We start from the raw sequence: 21,429 nt of genomic DNA, 5'->3' as shown, positions 1-21,429 counted from the left end.
TTATTAGTGGCAGAAAAACTTTTCTTTTAGCTATTACCATGGAAGAATAGTCATTGTCAAAACACACAGTTGTCTCATTAATCTTAACAGGAGCTTTAGCCCAAGCAGATTTAAGAACCATCTCTTTATCAAAAGATGATAGAAATCTAACTATAACTGATCTAGGATATTTTTTGTTAGAGTTAGTATTAGCTATCGATACCAAAAGAGAATGCTTCTGGTAAGTCTAAAGTTTTAGGGAGCCATGTTGTTAAAAAAGAAGTACTATTGTTACCTTCAATATTTTCTGGCAGTCCAAAAATCCTAATGTTATTGCGCCTAGATCTATTTTCCAGGTCATCCAGCTTTGTTTGTAAATGTGTATTTTGTTTCAGCAGAAACTCAATGTTGATTTCCTCTTCTTGGATTCTATTTTCCATGTCATTCACAGCTTCTTCTATGCCTGTCATCTGGATCTTCTGTTGTTGCAGGTCTATATGTAACAAGTCTATTTGTTTTGTAGTTTTTTCTATGAAGGTGTCTATTTTAGTATCCATTTTATCCATCTTAGCAGTAAGTTGCTGGATTATAATTATCAGAGACTGAAGTTCTTTCTTGATGCTGGAGTCTTGAGAATTTGTCTTACTGGAACTCATTTCAGACTGATAAACTGACAGGAAAATTTCCAAAGTGATTTCTGACAGGAATATTGTTAAGATTTCCTTTCTTTTTTAGATATAGTTCAAGAACTATATAAAACAAACATTTTTAGAAAGAAAATTACTTCAAAAATTATTTTTTTAAGTAATTAATTCCTGTCAGTGTAATGAAATTGGTGGAGCTGAAGAAATCTGCTGCTATCCTGTGTTCATCCTTGGCCACTCCCCCTACAAAGGGACCTTCTGAGATGTATCTGCAAATATTGCAACTACCACATTTGTGCATACCATATTTCTTGTGGGTGAAATTAGAACCATGGACCAACTTATTTCTCTCTTCCAAAAATAGTTTTTTAAATGACTCTGTTTTTTGTAAACAAACTGGGGGTAGGGCCCTACTACTTGGTGCAAGTCCTTATTCCCTTCTAAAATCTTCCAGTTGTCTGAAATTATATTTCTTATGACCCCACTATCTGTAGTAATTTCTAAACAACAGTAAGTTTTTATATCTTCTCTGCTTTTATTGTCATTTTTATTAGGTGTTAAAAAACACTATTAAGAATAGCCAGATAAAATGTTTCTCTTCTATTGATAACATATTGTGCATGCCCATTTAACAGTGCGTCGTTGTACCCTCTGTTTATAAACAGGGAAGTAGTAAATTCAATTTCACTCAAAAAGTCACCTGTCTCACTGGTCATTTGACTAGCTCGAATAAACTGTCCCTTAGGAATGTTGTCCTTCATGTAATGTGGGTGAAGACTAATATAATGTAAATAACTGTTAGTAAAGGTTTCTTTACGATATAGTTTACTAACAAATTTCTCTAGGTTTAAATCCCACTGCAAAGTAACATCTAGAACGTTTGCTTTTGAACCTGCATCTCCTAAGGTAAATTTTAAATAATCTGACCTGGAATTGAGAGTGTCAATAAATTTGTTAACTTTTTTAACATCCCCAACAATGATAAAAAACAAGTCATCAATAAATCTTTTAAAAAATAAGACTTGATATTCAGTCATTAATGATTTTAACACTGTATTCTCTCATTGACACATCACTATGTTCGCAAAGGATGGGGCTGCTGGAAACCCCATATCAACTCCTCAAATTTGTTTATACACTTTTTTGTTAAATAAAAAAAAATAGTTATTCAATAAAACATCAATTAATTCACAACAAAAGTTACTTTCACAATTGGTGTACATAGTGGAATTACACAGAAATTCTATACCTTCATGGTGAGGAATGCAGGTAAACAGAACAACCACATCAATACAAAACATAATATGTACAGAAGGGTCAAATGCTGACTCTTGGGTGTAATTTATTATGCTATTCAAAAAGTCCCAAGAGTCTTTTAAATAAGAACTCATTTTTTGAACCAAAGGATTTAACATAGATTCCACTAAAAGGGAAATCCCCTCTATAATATTATTGGGGGCAGAACCTATAGGCCTAAATGGGGGGAGGTTACACTTTTGTGTACTTTGGGAATTCCAAATATGGTACCAAGGTTAGGATTATCAATGTGACAGACGTCGTAGACTTCTTTTTCTAAATTTCAATGCATTAAATTGTCAAGCAAAAAAGAATAAATACTTCTGTAGCTTTTAGCTACTTCAACCATGTCAGTTAATTTGTATTCAATCATGCTGTTCGACATTTTTTCTATACAAATATCATTGTATCGGCAAGAATCAAAGAATGTGAACTTTGAGGAGAAAAGAACGGACAATCTCCAATTCTTCCACGGGCAATTAAATAGGTATAGTGCAACAGAAAATTATGTTTTGAACTTGTCTTCATTCATTTTGAACAATGACCACTTGAAAGTTTTAAATTTAGGTCTGAATTTTGTGCCTTCTAAGAGAGCAAATGTTGCTAATACTTTGCTAAATTTAAAAAAATACATGAGGTCTTTAAATATAATTATATTTTTAAGGACATTAGACTAACAAACACTAAGTTTATTAAACCATCATATTATAATCCATGTCTAATGCACACTATACAAGTATTTGAATCTGCTTGTGAGAATCAGATAAGAAATGCTTTGGGAAAGAATAAGAACAATGGTAAAGTTTATTTTAATTTATCCAAAGAAGAAAAAACAGTTTTAAAGGAAATACAAGGGTGATGAAAAGTGATAAAGGGGGCTCCCTAGTTTTAATGAATCAAGATGCTTACTTCAGTTGTATAGAAAAAATGTTGAACAACACAATAGAGTACAAATTAACTGACATGGTTGAAGTAGTTAACTATATTACAGAGGGGATTTCCTTTTTAGTGGATTCTATGTTAAATACTTTGGTTCAAAAAATAAAGTCTTATTTAAAGTACTCATGGGACTTTTTGAATAGCATAAAAATTACACCCAAGAGTCAACATTTGACCCTTCTGTACATATTATGTTTTGTACTGATGTGGTGTCGCTGTTTACCTGAATTCCTCACCATGAAGATATAGAATCTGTTAGAGAATTTCTGTGCAATTCCACTATGTACACCAGTTGTGAAAGTAACTTTTGCTGTGAATTAATTGATGTTTTTTTGAAAAACAATTTTTTTTTTTATTTAACAAAAAAGTGTATAAACAAATTCAAGGAGTTGCTATGGGGTCTCCAGCAGACCCATCCTTTTTGAACATATTGATGGGTCTGTGGGAGAATACAGTGTTAAAATCATTAATGACTGAATATCAAGTCTTATTTTTTTTAAAAGATGTATTGCTTACCTGTTTTTTATCATGGTTGGGGATGTTGAAAACATTTACAAATTTATTGACATGCTCAATTCCAGGTCAGATTATTTAAAATTTACCTTAGGAGCAAACTTTCTGGATGTTACTTCACAGTGGAATTTAAACCTCGAGAAATTTGTTAGTAAAGTATATCGTAAAGAAACCTTTACTAACAGTTATTTACATTATACTAGTCTTCACCCACATTACATGAAGGACAACATCCCTAAGGGATGAGCTAGTCGAATGACCAGTGAGACAGGTGACTTTTTGCGTGAAATTGAATTTATTATTTCCCTGTTTATAAACAGAGGGTACAACAAAGCACTGTTAAAGGGACACGCACAATATGTTATCAATAGAAGAGAAACATTTTATCTGGCTATTCTTAACAGTGTTTTTTAACACCTAATAAAAATGACAATAAAAGCAGAGAAGATATAAAAACTTACTGTTGTTTAGAAATGACTACAGATAGTTGGGTCATAAGAAATATAATTTCAGACAACTGGAAGATTTTAGAAGGGAATAAGGACTTACATCAAGTAGTAGGGTCCTACCCCCAGTTTGTTTACAAAAAACAGAGCAATTTAAAAACTATTTTTGGATGAGAGAGAAATAAGTTGGTCCATGGTTCTAATTTTACTTACAAGAAATGTGGCATGCACAGATGTGGTAGTTGCAATATTTGCAGATACATCTCAGAAGGTCCCTTTGTAAATATAGAACATTTACCTTACATCCTTAAAGTTCCTAGATACTTTAATTGTAAGAGTAAAGGAATAGTTTGCATAGGTATTTGTGCACAGTTTGGAGCACTTTATGTGGGTATGACCACTAGATCTTTGTCTGTTAGGATAAGAGAACATTATTACAGCATTAAGAAACAAGACAAAAACAGTGCTTTTTTACAAATACACGACAAAATGCCCAGAATATTAAAAAAATTATTTTCTGTTCTTGAACAGGGAGTAAATGACTTGGGCGGGGTGATTTTAAAACCGATCTTGAACAAAGGGAAGCCTTATGGCAAATCAGATTAAATTCAGACAAAGAACCTGGAATGAATGATGCTGTTAATATTAACTGCTTTTTAAAAGACCGTAGAGTCTACATTAAGAAATAACATCTAGTTTTTAAAAAAAAAACTGACATTTAATTGATTAATTGTTTTACTGAAGTAGTGTTTCTGTTGGTGGGGCTTAATACTCTAGTAATTTTAAACTGTGGAGTTTTGCATGGTTATTGTATTCTGATGAAGTTTTTTAATGAAAGCATGGATTAAAGGTTTTATTACGCTAATACTGAGTGAAATCTACTTTGTACCCTGCCAAAGTATCACATAGCTCACAATACCAGTGTGCCAACCAACAACATCTCCTAAAGCAAGACAACGTACCCAACACTTTAGTCATAGGTGACTCTATAGTCAGGCACACTGATGTCCTGCTTACCAGGCTGAACAAGGAGAAAATTACAGTCAGCTGCCTGTCAGGTGTCAGGATCCACCAAATAATGCATGCACTCAAGTCACTCCAAAACAAGTACAATTACAACTCTGTCATTGTCCATGTAGGAGTGAATGACTTGAGATGTACGCAAGTATGACCCTAGCCCTGAGTAGCATCCTGCCTTCACCCAGAATGATACTTCAGTATAAGGACAAAATCATTGACTTCAACAATTGGCTAAGCTTCTGGTGTCATTCAAAGGGGATCCAGTATCTGTCTGTCTGGGACTACATGATCGACAAACCACGATGCTTTGACAGAGATGGTCTGCACTTGTCTCCCCTAGGATTCAGGTTACTGGCTAAGGCTCTTGCCACCCCTATAGTGCCTTTTTTTAGGCAAGGCTCAAAGGACAAAACCTCCACTGTAACGGTACAAGTATGCAAAATCTGAAGGTAATGCTAGTCATTGCTAAAAGTCTAAACCTCAAAATGCACTCTCTCGAGGCATTTCTAAAAATGGAGAACATTGATATCTGTGCAGTAACTGAGACCTGGTTCAAGGCGCCAGAGAGCACCCCTGCAATACCAGTCTACATCTCTTACAACACTTCTCGGCCACCAAACCAGGACTGAAACACTAAAGTTGGAGGAGTGTCCATACTCACCAAGGATATTCACACCTCCAGGCTAGTTGCCCACACAATGCATCTGAAATTCTCCAGGTGCAACTAACACTAGGCAAGACTGCAATCCAAATTGTAGCTTGCTACAGATCCCCCACCATGCCCCAAGATTCTCACTACACCTTTCTAAACATACTGGAAAATATTAAGATACAACACCCTGATACTGGGTGATTTCAACTACCCTGCCATTAAATGGGAAAACTACTTGTGTACCAACACCTTTGCCCAACGGTTTTTGGAATTCATAAATTCCAATGCCTTGGATCAACTAAACCATAGTCCCACTAGAGGCTCCAATATCCTGGACCTGGTCATTACCAACATGGGAAATCAATGCTCCACACCAGTGGTCACCTCCTCGTTGGTTAGGTTTGATCATAAACTAATTACCTTTGACATCCACATTTCACCCCCATCCCCTAGTAAGGAAGCAGCCGTAAAAAACTCTTCCAAGGCCAACTTCATGCTACTCAAGTCAGAAGTGACAAACTTCACAACAACCATGTAGACAGGAACTGAAAGTTTGACTGCCGAATCCTACACTAAAGCACTGTATGAGCACATCCACTCATGCATGAATCATGCCATCCCAAATAGAACCAAGAAGCTCTCCTCCAAAAAAAAGGAAGCCAATCTGGTGGTCCCCTGTCATAAACAAACTATACAAGAGAAGGAAGAAACTGTTGCAGAAAAGAGAAGAAATCCCAGGATGCAAAAAACACCCTTACCAGCCTCAGTAAGAAGCTGAGATCCCTCATAAAATCCTCCAAAGCTAGTTACGAAAATAAAATTGCCAAAGATTCCAAAGACGACCACAAGGCATTCTATAGCTATGTCAAGAATCTAAATGGTAATGCTTAAATCTGCTCTGAGCTACAACAGAATGGCATTAAATATACTGATCCCAAGGACATTGCCAATATCCTGACAGATTGATTCAGTGCCAACTTCACCCCCATTTCACCCCCTAAAGGGCCCATTTCAATACAGAAAGACTGCCAAATTCCAGTAATCACGGCCACACAGGTAAAAACCGCACTCTCCAAAGCTAAGAATACAGCATCCATGGGACCAGGCGACATCCTGGGCTGTGTACTACATGACCTATAAAATGAATTGGCACCTCAACTAAGTGTCATGTTTAATCATAGCCTCACCTCAGGCTCTGTGCCCACTGAGTGGCGCACAGCTACAGTTATCCCACTCCACAAGGGAGGATCCACCTTGGATCCTGGGAACTACTGTCCCATCATTCTGATGAGCCTGATCTGCAAGGCCATGGAACGTATTATCATGGAACTTATAATCAAAGACATTGGCAACCTTCAAACACTGGACCACACCCAGTTTGGGTTTGTGAAGGGCCGATTATATCTCCTGAAACTGATTGACTTCTTTGAATCAGTCTCCAGAGCTGTGGACAAGGGTAAGGCAGTTGACACAGCCTATCTTGACCTTGCCAAGGCCTTAGACACCATCCCCCACTCTGGAATCATTGATAAACTTACTAATCTGGGCATAAATCCCTACGTCACTCGATGGGTTGCCAACTGGCTTACTGACAGAACCCACACTGTAAAAGTAGCCGACTCCAAATCCACCTCCAGACAAGTGACAAGTGGACTACCTCAGGGTTCAGTCCTGGGACCCCTCTTGTTTGGCATCTACTTCTCTGAAGTACAGGCCAACACTAAGGGACTCTGGCTAACAAAGTTTGCAGGTCACTGCAAACCGGCAGCCATTAATGAGTCCCCAAATGATGTGGATATTCTATAAAATGGCCTTACAGAAACAGATGCTTGGTGCCAGAGCCATGGGCTCAAGCTCAGTGCCAAAAATTGTATAGTTATCCCCTTTGGGAAAAACCATGGACCCATGAATTTCCACATAGGTGGCAGTATACTAAACACTGAAAGTGTGATAAGAGACTTAGGAACACAGGTGGAGAGTGGTCTTACCTTTGATAACAACATCGCCACAACAGTCAGGAAATCCTTCTATGTTGCACACCTCATCACTAAGGGCTTTTCATTCAGAGAAAAGGAGGCCATTGTCCCACTGTACTCATCCCTCATTAGACCCATCATAGAGTACAACACCCCATTTGGTATGTACCTCACAAGACATCTGCAACAACTGGAAAGGCTGCAGAAACACCTCAGTAAAAGAATCACAGACCTAAAGCAGATGCCCTATGCTGACCGACTTAAAAAACTCCAGCTATATTCTGTCGCATATAGTCTACTCAGAGGCAATCTCTGCTTAGCATACTAGGCCATGTCAAACCCAGAGCTGTTGGACATGCTACACTTAAAGAAATCCCAATCCATCAGAGCCACATGTTCCAGGGACCTAAACCTTGTCACCACAATGAACAAAACATGCTGGAGTGATAGGTTCCTGACCCAGAGACTCCCCATACTCTGGAATAGACTGCCCACACATGTCAAGCAGAATGCCTCCTTGGCCCTCTTCAAAAGGAACCTTGATGACTGGATGGAAGGTAGGAAATTTACCCCAGGGAAAACATCAGTCACCCTGCTAGACAGGGGTCCAGGGAAGTAAATATTGTGAGAAGAAATAGCCAGGGAATTGTTATGGCTAGGCTTGTACAGGCCCTAGGGGCGATAGCCTAGTATCAACCTATGAACCTATAAGAATAAATTAATTCAAAGTTATGGTTCTCCCCTTATTATGTATACTATCAAAAATATGCCTCTTGTTAGCACTTACCAGACCATTACCTGCATTCAGAAAGTGGTAATTGATGTGGATTGTGGAACACAAAGTTGGAAGTTATCTTCCACAAAACACATATTGCTGGCCTTTATAGGGGATCAAGCTACTATATATCTCTTTGTATGTGCTCGCCTTTACTCTATCTCATCAAATTATATATGTTACAAGATTATTCTTATCCTACTCATAACATCCTTGCAGACCCTAGCAATGGTGGATCTTACCAGGCTGAGGTATATTGATATGCTGTCTCAAGGAGATTTCTAATCAGGGGCTAGGCCCTAAAAGAGTATATAGTCCCATCCAGAATTTAAACAACTCAGCCCCATGATTATGTTGAATAAATGAATAGAGTTAGGAAGCATGTCTTGGGATCATTTATGCTTCAGGCAAATAACAACAACCTTTAATATCTTCTCCTGTTTACAGGAAATCTATTATTTTCTTCCCAGCAAGCACTGGTATATTTGCTAACTACTTAAAGTGATATAGAATGGCATGAAATATTAAATGATGGGAAAGTAGAGCTTCTTTGGACAAATGGGGTATCACAAAAACTTTACTTGGCATACGTAATATCTATAAGGAGCTATGGAGGAAGAAAGTGTTTGCTGTTCTAAAACATTTACAAAAGAAAAGGATAATAAAGGAGATCCTGTAAATTCAGATAGTGAATGGCATGGCATATGGCATATGGCATAAGTTAAGTTGCTAAAAACTGGGACAAAAGTTTACCTACTAATCGCTGAGATTTAACTAGCCAAGGACTCAACTTATGCTCAGGATCCATTCAAAGAAACTCAAAAGCAAGTTTCTCTTGCACCCTCAGTGATATATATCTGTGTGTATATATATATATATATATATATATATATATATATATATATATATATATATATATATATGGTTCCCATTCAGAAGCCTGAAACATCATAAGCCTGAAAATCAAAATCCTGAAACCAAAAGCCTGAAAATTCAGAATCCTGAAAACTCAAAATCCTGAAAGCCCAAAATCCTGAAAGACCAAAATCCTGAAACTCAAAATCCTGAAAACACAAATAATGCTAATATGTCACTATAAAGACACTAATATCTACCAACTGACCCTGACCTAACCCTAACCTAAGGTCCGTTATCACACTACCTGACCGCCCCTAAACCTAACTCACTTAAACCACCCCTAACCCCAATATTTGTCACTATTGCATACATGCCTAACCTGCGCCTAACCCTAACTCACTTAAACCCCTAACCCTAAAATAAAACCAACCGCACACTTACCTGACCCCAACGCATGACCTAACACCACAGGGCTAACAATAGCAAAGCCACAATGACATCAGTATGTCTATTTTGTGTTTTCAGGATTTTGAGTTTCAGGATTTTGGTCTTTCAGGATTTTGGTCTTTCAGGATTTTGAGTTTTCAGGATTCTGAATTTTCAGGCTTTTGGTTTCAGGATTTTGATTTTCAGGCTTATGATGTTTCAGGCTTCTGAATGGGAACCATATATATATATATGTGTAAATATATATGTGTGTATGTATATATATATATATATATATATATATATATATATATATATATATATATGGGTCCTCTTCAAATTACCGAAACGCCAGTTCGCCGACACGTGGAAGAGGAACGCGAAAGGAATGACAACGCAGTTGACCGACATGCTGAAATCCCAACAGCTGGAAGACCGAAGGAACGTGTAGCGACTTGGTAAGTATCGCTAGTGAGGGATTTAGGATTAGGGAGCGGACAGGTAAGTGTGCAATAGTGAGGGATTTAGGGTTAGGGTGTGTAAAAGGTGAGTGCGCGGTAGTGTCGGAGTTAGGGTTTGGGTAATGTAAGTGTGTGCTAGTGACGGGTTTATGTTTTAGGGTGGGTTAAGTAAGTTAGGAATAGGGTGCAGGTAGGGTAAGTGTCTGGTACTGTCGGTGCTTAGGGTTAGGGGTGGGTTAAGTGAGTTAGGGTTAGGGTGCAGGTAGGGTAAGTGTGCGGTAGTGTCGGACCTTAGGGTTAGGTGGGTTAAGTGAGTTAGGTTAGGGTGCAGGTAGGGTAAGTGCTGTAGTGTCGGACCTTAGGGTTAGGTGGGTTAAGTGAGTTAGGGTTAGGGTGCAGGTAGGGTAAGTGTGCGTAGTGTCGGACCTTAGGGTTAGGGGTGGATTAAGTGAGTTAGGGTTAGGGTGCAGGTAGGGTAAGTGTGCGGTAGTGTCGGACCTTAGGGTTAGGGTTTGGGTTAGGGCAAGTGGATATGTAATGTAGTGTAATGTGTTGTTTACTTGTAGTGTGTCGGTGTAATGGTGTTCGGTGTTTTGCGTTGTCGGTATTGTGTGTTGTCGGTTGTTTGTTGTCGGTGGTTTGTGTGTCGGCGAACTGGAGTGTCGGTGTTCTAAAGTAAATCCATATATATATATATATATATATATATATATATATATATATATATATATATATATATATCTATATATATATATATATATATATATATATATATACACACACACACATATATATATACATATATATATATATATATATATATATATATATATATATATATATATATATATATATATATATATATATGTATACATACACACATATGTATATATATATATATATATATATATATATATATATGGGTTCCCTATTTTAGACCGACAGCTCGGAAGATCGACAATCACATCACTGACGCCAGAAGACCGACGGAGCAGATAACCGACAACTTGTAATCCCGACAGCAAAAACACCGGCATGGGAAAAGTGTGAGCGTGACTCGATAAGTGTGCGATAGTGAGGGATTTAGGGTTAGGGTGCAGGTAAGGTGAGTGTGCGATAGTGAGGGACTTTGGGTTAGGGTGCAGGTAAGGGAAATGTGCAAAAATGAGGGATTTAGGGTTAGGGTGCGGGTAAGGTGTGTGTGCGATAGTGAGGGATTTAGGGTTAGGGTGCAGGTAAGGTAAGTGTGCGGTAGTGTCGGACTTTAGGGTTAGGGTGCGGGTAAGGTAAGTGTGCGATAGTGACGGACCTTAGGGTTAGGGTTTGGGTTAAGGTTAGTGCAAAGATATTTGTGTGTAAGGTGTAGTGTAGGTTTTTAGGTTATTGGTGTGCTTGTGTTGTGTGTGTGTGTTGTGTGGAACAGAGAACGTTTTGTTTTGTTAACTGTCGTTATTGTGGTTTGTTGGGCATGTGAACTTTTGTGTTTTTGCGGTTTCGTTCTTGTGGTTCTCGGTGTTGTGTACTGTTGGTTTAGTGTAGTAGACCCATATATATATCTATATATATATATATATATAAATATATATGTATACATTTCAAAACATCTAAAACTCATAACATCTAAATTCGAAACATCGAGACCACAACATCTAAAACCCAAAACATGTAAAACTCATAACATCGAAAATTTATAATAGGGAATAGTGTATCATAAAATGTGTAAATGTCATAGTTTAATCCTGTTATTCTTGTGGTATCAGTATGAGATGTTGTAGTTTTTATTTGTATAGTTTTTATTTATATAGTAGGAATTTATGCTACATATTTATATAGTGTTTGTTTTGCCACTTTGTATGTGGTTTTTAGGCCATACAGGTAAGTGATATACATGTTATGTGGACATTCTTTATAGTGATTGCGATACAGTGGGGTTAGGAAATTAACTTTTTCCAACTGTAGTGCGATCTTGGAGTTGGTGTATTTAATTTACTGAGGTTGTGGGGGTGCAGGGGGTCTTTCCCCCTTGCAGAAATGTAGTAAAAAGTGTGTTTGCTAGTTTGGTGTTGTTATAGGTGGAGGGGAATTTATTTTCATGTGATTTATAGTATTCGATATTGTGATGCAAAGTTTCAATGTTATGAGATTCGATGTTATGGGTTTTAGATGTTCTGGGTTATAGATGTGGTTTCAATGTTTTGAATTTATGTTGATATTGATGTGATGAATTTTAGATGTTTTGAAGTGTAACTATATATATATATATATATATATATATATATATATATATATATATATATATATATATGACAGACACTTATTGTTCACATGACAAATATCGACACGCAAATCACGGACATTTAACAGAAGTTTAAATTTCGCTAATTTAGCTTAAATTTAAACTTCACGTGTTAAATGTCCGTGATTGTGCTGTCGATTATTTCATGTGTCGGTGAAGTGGATGTCGATCTTCTATATATATATATATATATATATATATATATATATATATATATATATATATATATATAAAGAGTGCTTTTTCGTTACCCACTCGGTGCAGTCCTATGGTGATGTGTGATCCTGTTTAAGGGATTTCTTTATGTTTTTTGTTTTACTGAAATTTAACCTGTTTCTAAGGTAAAAACCCTGCAGCAGCCATCCAACTTCCAAACTTCTCTTGTCAGCTTACTTTGTTTTGTTTTGTAAACCTGCACTATGGCACCTATGTGGCTCTTCTAACCTGTGCAGTTAATTTAATGTAAAAACCCTGCAGCAATCGTCCAACTTCCAAACTTCTCTTGCCAGCTTACTTTGTTTTGTTTTGCGAATCTGCCCTACTGCCCTATGTGTCTCTGCTAACCAGTGCAACTAATTTAATGTATGTTTATGTTTTAAAACTTCATCTGTAAATTACCTATTGCCCTTAAATATTACTGTCATACATCAACAAGCCCCTTCTGAGCCCCCCATTAGCCTTTTTTAATTCTGCCTCTTTAAACACTTGCAATACATTTTTTTCTACTTTGAATGTTTAATGGCTGGATATTTAACCTGTCCTAATACTGTCACCCGCTGCTTATTGAGTTATCTCACCTATTCCGTATTTCTACACTGCATTTTACTTAAGTCTGTATAACTATTTCTATATCCAGCTCCAGTGCCCTTTACTCTGCTCTCTCCCCCACAAATTATCATCTTTTCTCTACTTTAATACAACAGTAACTTCTATATGGATTCACTGCTGTTTACTTACTGATTGTTTTTTTTTTAGGCAGCTTTGCAATCAGATTGCTCAGATCAGAAGGCAAAAACTTCTTAAAAATCTCCAGATCTTCCAAAAGATGAAGTGAGTGTCTTTCCTTATACTACTCATACTCTGTTTCTAAACTGTGGAACATTATCCCTTCAACCACCAGATTAACCCCCAGCCTGGCACTATTTAAAGCCTCTCTAAAAGTGTACCTAAATCGTTCATGGCTCTGCACATGCTTAACTCCAGGTTAATTCCCTCTCTACCTCTTGCTTCCTTTGTCCACTTTCTTTGTTTTCTATAGTCTCTTTTATCCCCTATATACCTATAAAACACCACTAAAAACTTCTCCTCCCCTCTCTCCTGCCATTCTCTGCATTTTTCTTCTTTCTGCCTATTTAACCCCCCTAAACATATAACCTCTCAAATCTTCTATGTTATTTCTCCCTTTCCCTAAGCAAAGCTATTTATATACTCTAGTGCAATCCTATTCTCATGTTAACCAGGCCAAGTTCAACCACTACTATCTTCTCTACTAATCTACTCTTAACACACTGTAATATTTTAGAAGTAATACTGTAGAATACAAGCTAAATTTTAAGTAATTTAATGTTTAGTGTAAATAATACACTAAGCATCTCACCATTTATTCAACTCTAATCTGCTTGTAATGTACTGTGTAAAGGCTAAACTTACATTATTTGTTTAAAAAATTGTAGGTTATCGTGTATGTACCTAAATGCATCTAATTATCATTTTGTACAAAATTACCTAAATATCTAAATGTGGAGCCTGGCTTTACTATCAAAAAAACAAAGAAACACAAAGCCTAACTAAGTACCAGGAACTGCGCAACCGTGCAAAAAAATGCATTAGGCTGGACAAAAAATTCTACTACACAACATTACAAACTAAATACCAACACAACCCACAAAAATTTTGAAAAATGTAAACCAGCTACTAAAATCCACCCAAAAGGCTACCCCCAAACCAACCACCCCTGACACTAAAGTTCCCATCGCAACACAATTCAACTCCCACTTTGTGAACTCAATTCTATCCTTAGTATCAAAGAACAGTCCCTTCCTCACTATCCCCCCACAACACAAATAACACTAATACAAACTTTACCCTCAAAACAGTTTCCACCACTTCAATTAAAAGCATGCTCTCCAAACTAAAAACCTCATCAACAGCAGCCAACCTACTGCCCAGCTATTTCTTGAAACTCACAGCAGATGCTATTGCTATCCCAGTCTCCACTCTCATAAACAGATCAATTGTTGAAAACTATGTGCCCAAACTCTTGAAAATATCCTATGTTACACCCATACATAAAGGCGGGACCTCCACTGAACTTAATAACTACAGACCCATTGCTTTACTCTCCCCCCTGGCCAAAATCCTAGAAAAATGCATCCATACCCAGATGCTAAACTATCTCCTAGACAGCAACATCCTTTCACCTACTCAGCATGGTTTCAGACCTGCCCATAGTAGCACTACAGCCCTCGTCTGCTTCATAGACACAGTAAACCATCTCAAAAATGAAGACCTACAAGTGTCAACTCTTTTTTTGGATATGTCCAAAGCATTTGACACAGTCTCACACCAAATCCTGCTAAACAAACTAAACCAATATCATCTATCAAATTCCACTCTTACCTGGTTCCAAAGTTACTTAACTGACAGGTACCAAGCTGTGAAATGGGAAAATTCTCTCTCTCTCTCTCCTCAGCTGCCCATAACTATAGGAGTCCCACAGGGTTCTATCTTAGGACCACTACTATTCACAGTCTTCACAAATGACCTCCATACCTCCACACAGCATGCATCTATAATTCAGTATGCAGATGACACTACCTTAATCTGTGCTGCACAAAACATTCCCACACTCCTACAAAAAACTCAACTAGCATTCTCTGACATTGAAAACTACCTTACCAAAGCCCAATTTATCATCAATCCAAAGAAACTCAGCTTGTGATTATAACCAGTTCTAACAAAAACACTAACAGTCAATTTACTATCTACTCCACTAATGCTACTCCAATTGCTCCAGTGGCACAGGCTAAGCTATTGGGAATAACCATAGACTCCCACCTAAAATTTGATACTCATCTCAACTTAACTATTAAAAAAGTACAAGCCAAACTGGGGTTGCTCTACCGTATCAAACCATTTCTTACCAACAACACAAGATCAGCCATTGCTCGCTCCCAACGTCTATCCACCCTACTCTATGCATCTCCCATTCTGACTAATCTCAACAAAACTGAACTAAGCAAAATGGAAGCCTGCTATAACAGAATTGCCTGCTTTGCTGCAAATTGCTCATATAGAACTCATCACTTGACTGCTTTGAGACAGCTCCACTGGCTTGAACTGCCCAACCTCCTAACCTACAATCAGCTCTGCCTCTGTCATTCTATCTATTACCTCCCCAATAAGTGTCCTGCCCTCAAAAACCTAGTACAACATCACTCAGCCAAAAGGCCTCTTAGATCATTAAGCAAACTACTACTAGAAGTCACCAACAGCTACAATAGCTGTGGAGATGCACTATATAGTAGTTCAGTGGCAAAAAAATGGAACTCTGTCCCTACAAGCATTCAAAACACATCATCCAAAGCCTCCTTTAAAGACTTCATCAGGCAACATCTCAAGGAAAGTTGGCAGTGCCATGATTGCTCCCCAGGCTAGTGAAAGCGGATAACACATACATACAAAATCTAGAGCACTTGATAATAGTTTTCAATCTTACTCACAAACACTGGCTAATCTACAATGTATATACAGTACCTGTGTACTATGTATGTATTCTACCTATGTTCCAAATGTCAGCTGTACACCACAAATTTATTAATTACCTTTATTTTTAAAATTAATATTTTTTTTGTTTGTTCTCTCCACTGTAACTGTTTATGTGCCGCATACCACTGTAAAAGCATGTCTCCTGTAATTTGTGTGTATACTGATCATGTCTAAATAACGAAATGTGTCTGTAATTTTTCTTTGTGGAGCTTTCCTCCCCGGGTCTCTGCTGAAAAAGGGCCTTTTCGGCTCAGTCAGACACCCCCGGTTAACAAATGTAAAATAAATAAATAAAAATTTTCTCACTGGGCCTCCACTGAAAACAGGTTATGTGACCCATTTGGACTTACCCAGTTAACAAATGTCAAATAAAATAAATATATATATATATATATATATATATATATATATATATATATATATATATATATATATATATATAGTCTGTTTTTGCATAATTACAGGGAAGTGGAAAATCTCCAAAAACAAAAGCATTATTGTTGATATATACACTGAGAAATATACTGGCAGTGATTTCTGCATTGGGTAATTAGGAATTAAGGAATGAAATTTCAGGGTGTTTGGGTTCAAGAAAGTATAGGGAGTTGGACTAAAATTTCAAGCCAGTTATAACTATTGATGCTTGACACTCTAATTTTGTTTTATTTTCTTCAAGACAGACCTCACATTACCTCTCACAAACAAAAGTATAGAGAATGGCATGAAATTTACTTACATTTACATAAGCCAGTCTAAATAAATTGCTAAATTAATAAGTAATCCAATTAATGGATTGTTTAACAAAGTAAATGCAGAATACTCATCTCCTTACAGAGTTGTTCTGTAGAATAATGTTTATTGAATATGTTAAAGTGCTACCAGGTAAAAATGCTTGGCTTAGCAGAATAAGCATTGTTCTTGAGACCATTATACACAACAGCATTTATGGGAAAACTTCCATTATGAGGCACAGATAGTTGATAAGAAATGTCACCAGAGATAATGCTGCACAGATTTATCTTAATACTTCCAGAGCACTATGACAAGATCAGCAGACCTTCCAAAAGATCAACATTTTCATTTAACTTCCTTCTGTACTCTTCAACTTCATTGTAATAAAATGCCACAAAATTATGCTACCTGCTATTATGATATATTACCCATCTAAGAAATGACTTGTAGAAACTTGCATACTGAGCGAAACTCTAATTTAATTACATGGTATAGTTGATTTTGTTTTTTCATAATATGAATCCAGATCAAGAATAGGGTTCAGTGACATTACTGTCGATTTTATTATTATTAGGTATGTTCTGTGCAGTATTGTCATCTCTGTGATTAAGATGTGTTGGAGTGTGCTGTGAAGTATGAAGGCAGGAAAATATTATCGTATACTTAGGTACAAGGTGTGCAATTCTCCAGGGCAAGCAGTATCCTTATAAAAGGCTTTGTGATGGGTGTCACATTATAAACTGATTGCAGATTGTCACATTATACATTGTATGCAGGTGAGCTGGAGTACAGAATTTAATATTCATAGGGAAAGGCCTAAGTGACTATTATGGTATTAAAAATACACACCTAGGTATTATGTTTTTTATAAAGAGTACTTTTTGAAACAATCTGAACCACAACAAGCCCAGGAAAGGTTAAAGGATGAGTATAACTATTTGCATCTACATATTACTTGGCTGATTTGTAATGATCAAAGGGAAGTGAGAATATAGAGCCGTTATGGCTCCCCGTGAAAAGGGTAGGTGCATTGGGTGGGGGTAGGGATTTTGTGCTTGATCCTTGTTATCCTTAATTTTCGATAGCTCTTGGGATCAGGAGTACTATAGATGGAGTTCAGGGGTCTTAACGGAGACCATGTTGTATTGTCAAGTTACATGTAAATAAAATAAACCATTTAGTAAAAGTAAATGATTGTTTCAGTATTTGGTGCAGTTTTTATTGCATTTAAATTCAGTATTAGTCTTCTGTCAAATTTTAAGTAAAATATTGTATTTTTGCAATTTACTTGTTCAGATGGTTCCTTCTTAAGTGTACTAGATATAATTGCCTATGCATTTTAGATTTACTTTTTTTGCAGTGAAATGATGTAAATGTTGTTTGGGAGCAAGTATTTTATTTATAAGGATGTGCAAATGGTTGCATTAGCTTAAGCAAAAGGAGAATCTGTATCCTTCTTATTTATAGACTTTAAGCCTACACATTTGTTTATTTCTCTTCAACATCCTCATCAAACTTAAACTGAATTTTCATTAAAGTGATCCTGTTTTAATAATCTTTTAAACAACCGTTCTCTTTTGATTCATAAATGCATCTTTATTCTTCTAGTTGACTTTAAGCTAGACTGGCTTGGTCATTGGAAGACCAAACTTCAAAACAATGCTGTCTTTAGAATCTCTTCCGATTTATCATTGTCCAAACATACAGCCTCTTCCCAGTGGCTCTTCCATTTATCTATTACTATCTAATTCACCCCAAAGACACCATATTGTCAAAGTACTCCCTAATACCATGTCTGACCATGCCCCAGTCACCTTAAGGTGTGCTTTCAGAAAGCTTCAAATTTCATCACTCTTAATTCACTTTAGGCAGTTTCCTTTTCAGAAAAAGATACCACTCATTTATTTTCATAAAACCTCTGACCCGGACTATGCTGTGCTCCTTAACAGACCATAACTTAGCTTTTCAGTTCTTTTCCTTGTAACTAATAACAAACTAAAACTACCCTCTGCCTTATTAGAAAATTTGGAGTAGGTTACTCTCAGCTGTTCCTCCAAGATATCAAGCATCAGAGGCACAAAAAAGAATACATTCTAGGCTCTCTGGAAATCCACACAAAACCCTTAGATTCACCCTCTAAAAGTCCTTTGAAACCAGATAACATTAGCTGTTAGAGCTACCAAATAACTTACTGCTGGTCACCCCAACAGGAATTATCTGACAACCTAAAACTGTATTGCTTTGTAGTGAAAAAATAAAAACAAACTTTCTGTCCAAAACAAACATTATCCATAAAGTCCTTCTGTCAGCAGCAAAAGCATATGGAATACTTAAGGATTAATTTACCATTTCTTTCTGTACTTTCTGACCTTAAAAACTCCTGCAATCAGAAATCCCATCAAATCATCCTTAATAGTTACCACTGTACTTTAACTCTCTCTTTTTTAAATGTAGTATATAAGGTCCTCACCAAAACACATAGAACATTGCCCTTCATTTTTATTTTGGTTAACCTTAGACTATTCAACAAACCAGTTGTGTATATTTGCAAACCACTAAATTTTCAGTCATGTTATTATCCTAAGAATGGAAATGTGTTGCCATCATCTCAAGCTGCAGAGTTTCAAACTCCCCTTCTTTTGTGCAGTTCTTCCAAACGTTGCATTTTCTACCTAACAACTCATTTCTAAACAAGTAATACACTTCTTGGGTTCTTAGGTTCATAGGTGTGTACTAAGCTAATGGCCCTTGAGCTTTACAAGATTAGCCCATAGAAGTGCCCTGGCATCATGCCACCTGACATTAGTTCCCAGTGCCTCTATCAAGAAGAGCCACTGGAGTGATCCCGGGGTGAACTTTCGATTTCCCATCCACTGATCAAAGATTTCTCTTGAAGAGGCCAAGTGAGGTTCTCTGCTTGACATGTATGGGAAGTCTGTTCCAGGGAATGGGCAGTCTCTGGGTTATGAACCTGACCGTCCAGCATGTTCTGTTGATTGTGGTAATGAGGTTGAAATCTCTGGAACATGTGGTATGGAGGGATTGGGATTTCTTTATATATAGCATTTCAAATGAGCTGGGTCAGAGATGGCTTTGCAAATCAAGTAGAGATCACCTCTTAGTAGATGATATGAGACTGAGAATAGCTGGAGTTTTTTGAGTCTGTCGATGTAGGACACATGTTTAAGGCCTAGGATCCTCTTCATGAAGTACTTTTTTGGCCTTTCCAGCTGTTGCATGTGTCTAGTGAGGTACATGCCAAATGGGGCATTATACTCGATGATTGGAATAATGAGGAAAGAGTAGAGAGAAATGATCTCTTTTTTCCTGGATGAAAAACCCTTGGTAATGAGATCTGCCACATAGAAGGACTTTCTGACTACAGTGGCAATGTGGTGGTCGAAGGAGAGGTTGCTGTCAACCTGTGTCCTTAGATCTCTTATAATGCCTTTAGTGTTCACTGGGCTCCCATCGATGTGGTAATTAGTGGGAACTGAGTTTTTCCCAAAGGGGATGATGACACATTTTTTGGCATTAAGGTTAAGGCCATGGTTTCAACACCAGTCACTGATCTCAGTGAGGCCTTTCTGTAGGATGTCTACATCACTTGGGAAGTTAATAATGGCTCCCAGCTTGCAGTCATCTGCTAACTTGGCTAGCCAGAGACCCTCCTTGTTGGCCGGTACTTCTGAGCAGTAGATGCCAAACAAGAGAGGACCCCGGACCAATCCCTGTGGGACTCCACTCGTGACTGGTCAGCAGCCTGACTTGGAGTCCACTACTTTCACACTATGGGTTCTATCTGTGAGCCAGTTTGCAACCCACCTAGTGATATAGGGGTTGATGCCTAGTTTGGTGAGTTTATCAATAATTCCTGAGTGGGATAATGGTATCAAAGGCCTTGGCCAGATTGAGGTAGGCTGTATGAACTGCCTTGTCCTCATCCACAGCTCTGGTGACTGACTCAAAGAAGTCAACCAAGTTGAGCAGGCATGACCTACTTTTCACAAAATCAAATTGCATGGGATCTAGAGTTTGGAGATTTCCTATATCCTTGTTAATTAGGTCCATGATGATGCACTCCAAAGCCTTACATATCAGACTTGTCAGTCTAATGGGGTGGTAATTCCCAGGATCTGTAGCCACCCCCCCCCCTTTTATGGAGAGGGGATGACTGTAGCAGTGTGCCATTCGGTAGGGACAAAGCCTGAGGTGAGGCTGTGATTGAACAGAGCACACAGATGTGGTGCCAGTTTACTTTGTAATTCATGCAGAACACATCCAGGGATATTGTCGATTCCCATGGAAGCTGTATTCTTGGCCTTGGATAATGCAGCTTTAACCTGTGCTGCAGTAATAGCGGGTGCCTGGCATTCCTCCAGTATTGTGATTGGTCCTTTGGCAGGGGAGAGTGGTGAAGTTGGCACTGAATCTGTCAGCCAGTACGTTGGCAATATCTGTTTGCTGAGTATAGGAGGTACCATTGTGCAGTAACTCAGAACAAACCTGGGTATTGCCGTGGAGATTCTTGATATAATTATAGAAGGTTTTGTGGTTGTTTTTAGTGTCTGCTGCAATTCTGCCTTCAAAGCTGGATTTAGAGGTTTTGATGCAAGATCTCAACTTTTTGTTGAGGCTAATAAGGGAA

This window comes from Protopterus annectens, chromosome 13.part0 (genome assembly GCF_019279795.1).
Source record: "Protopterus annectens isolate FY-2018-M chromosome 13.part0, PAN1.0, whole genome shotgun sequence".
NCBI classification, from domain to species: Eukaryota; Metazoa; Chordata; order Ceratodontiformes; family Protopteridae; genus Protopterus; species Protopterus annectens.
Note: the sequence above shows the minus strand (reverse complement) of the source record.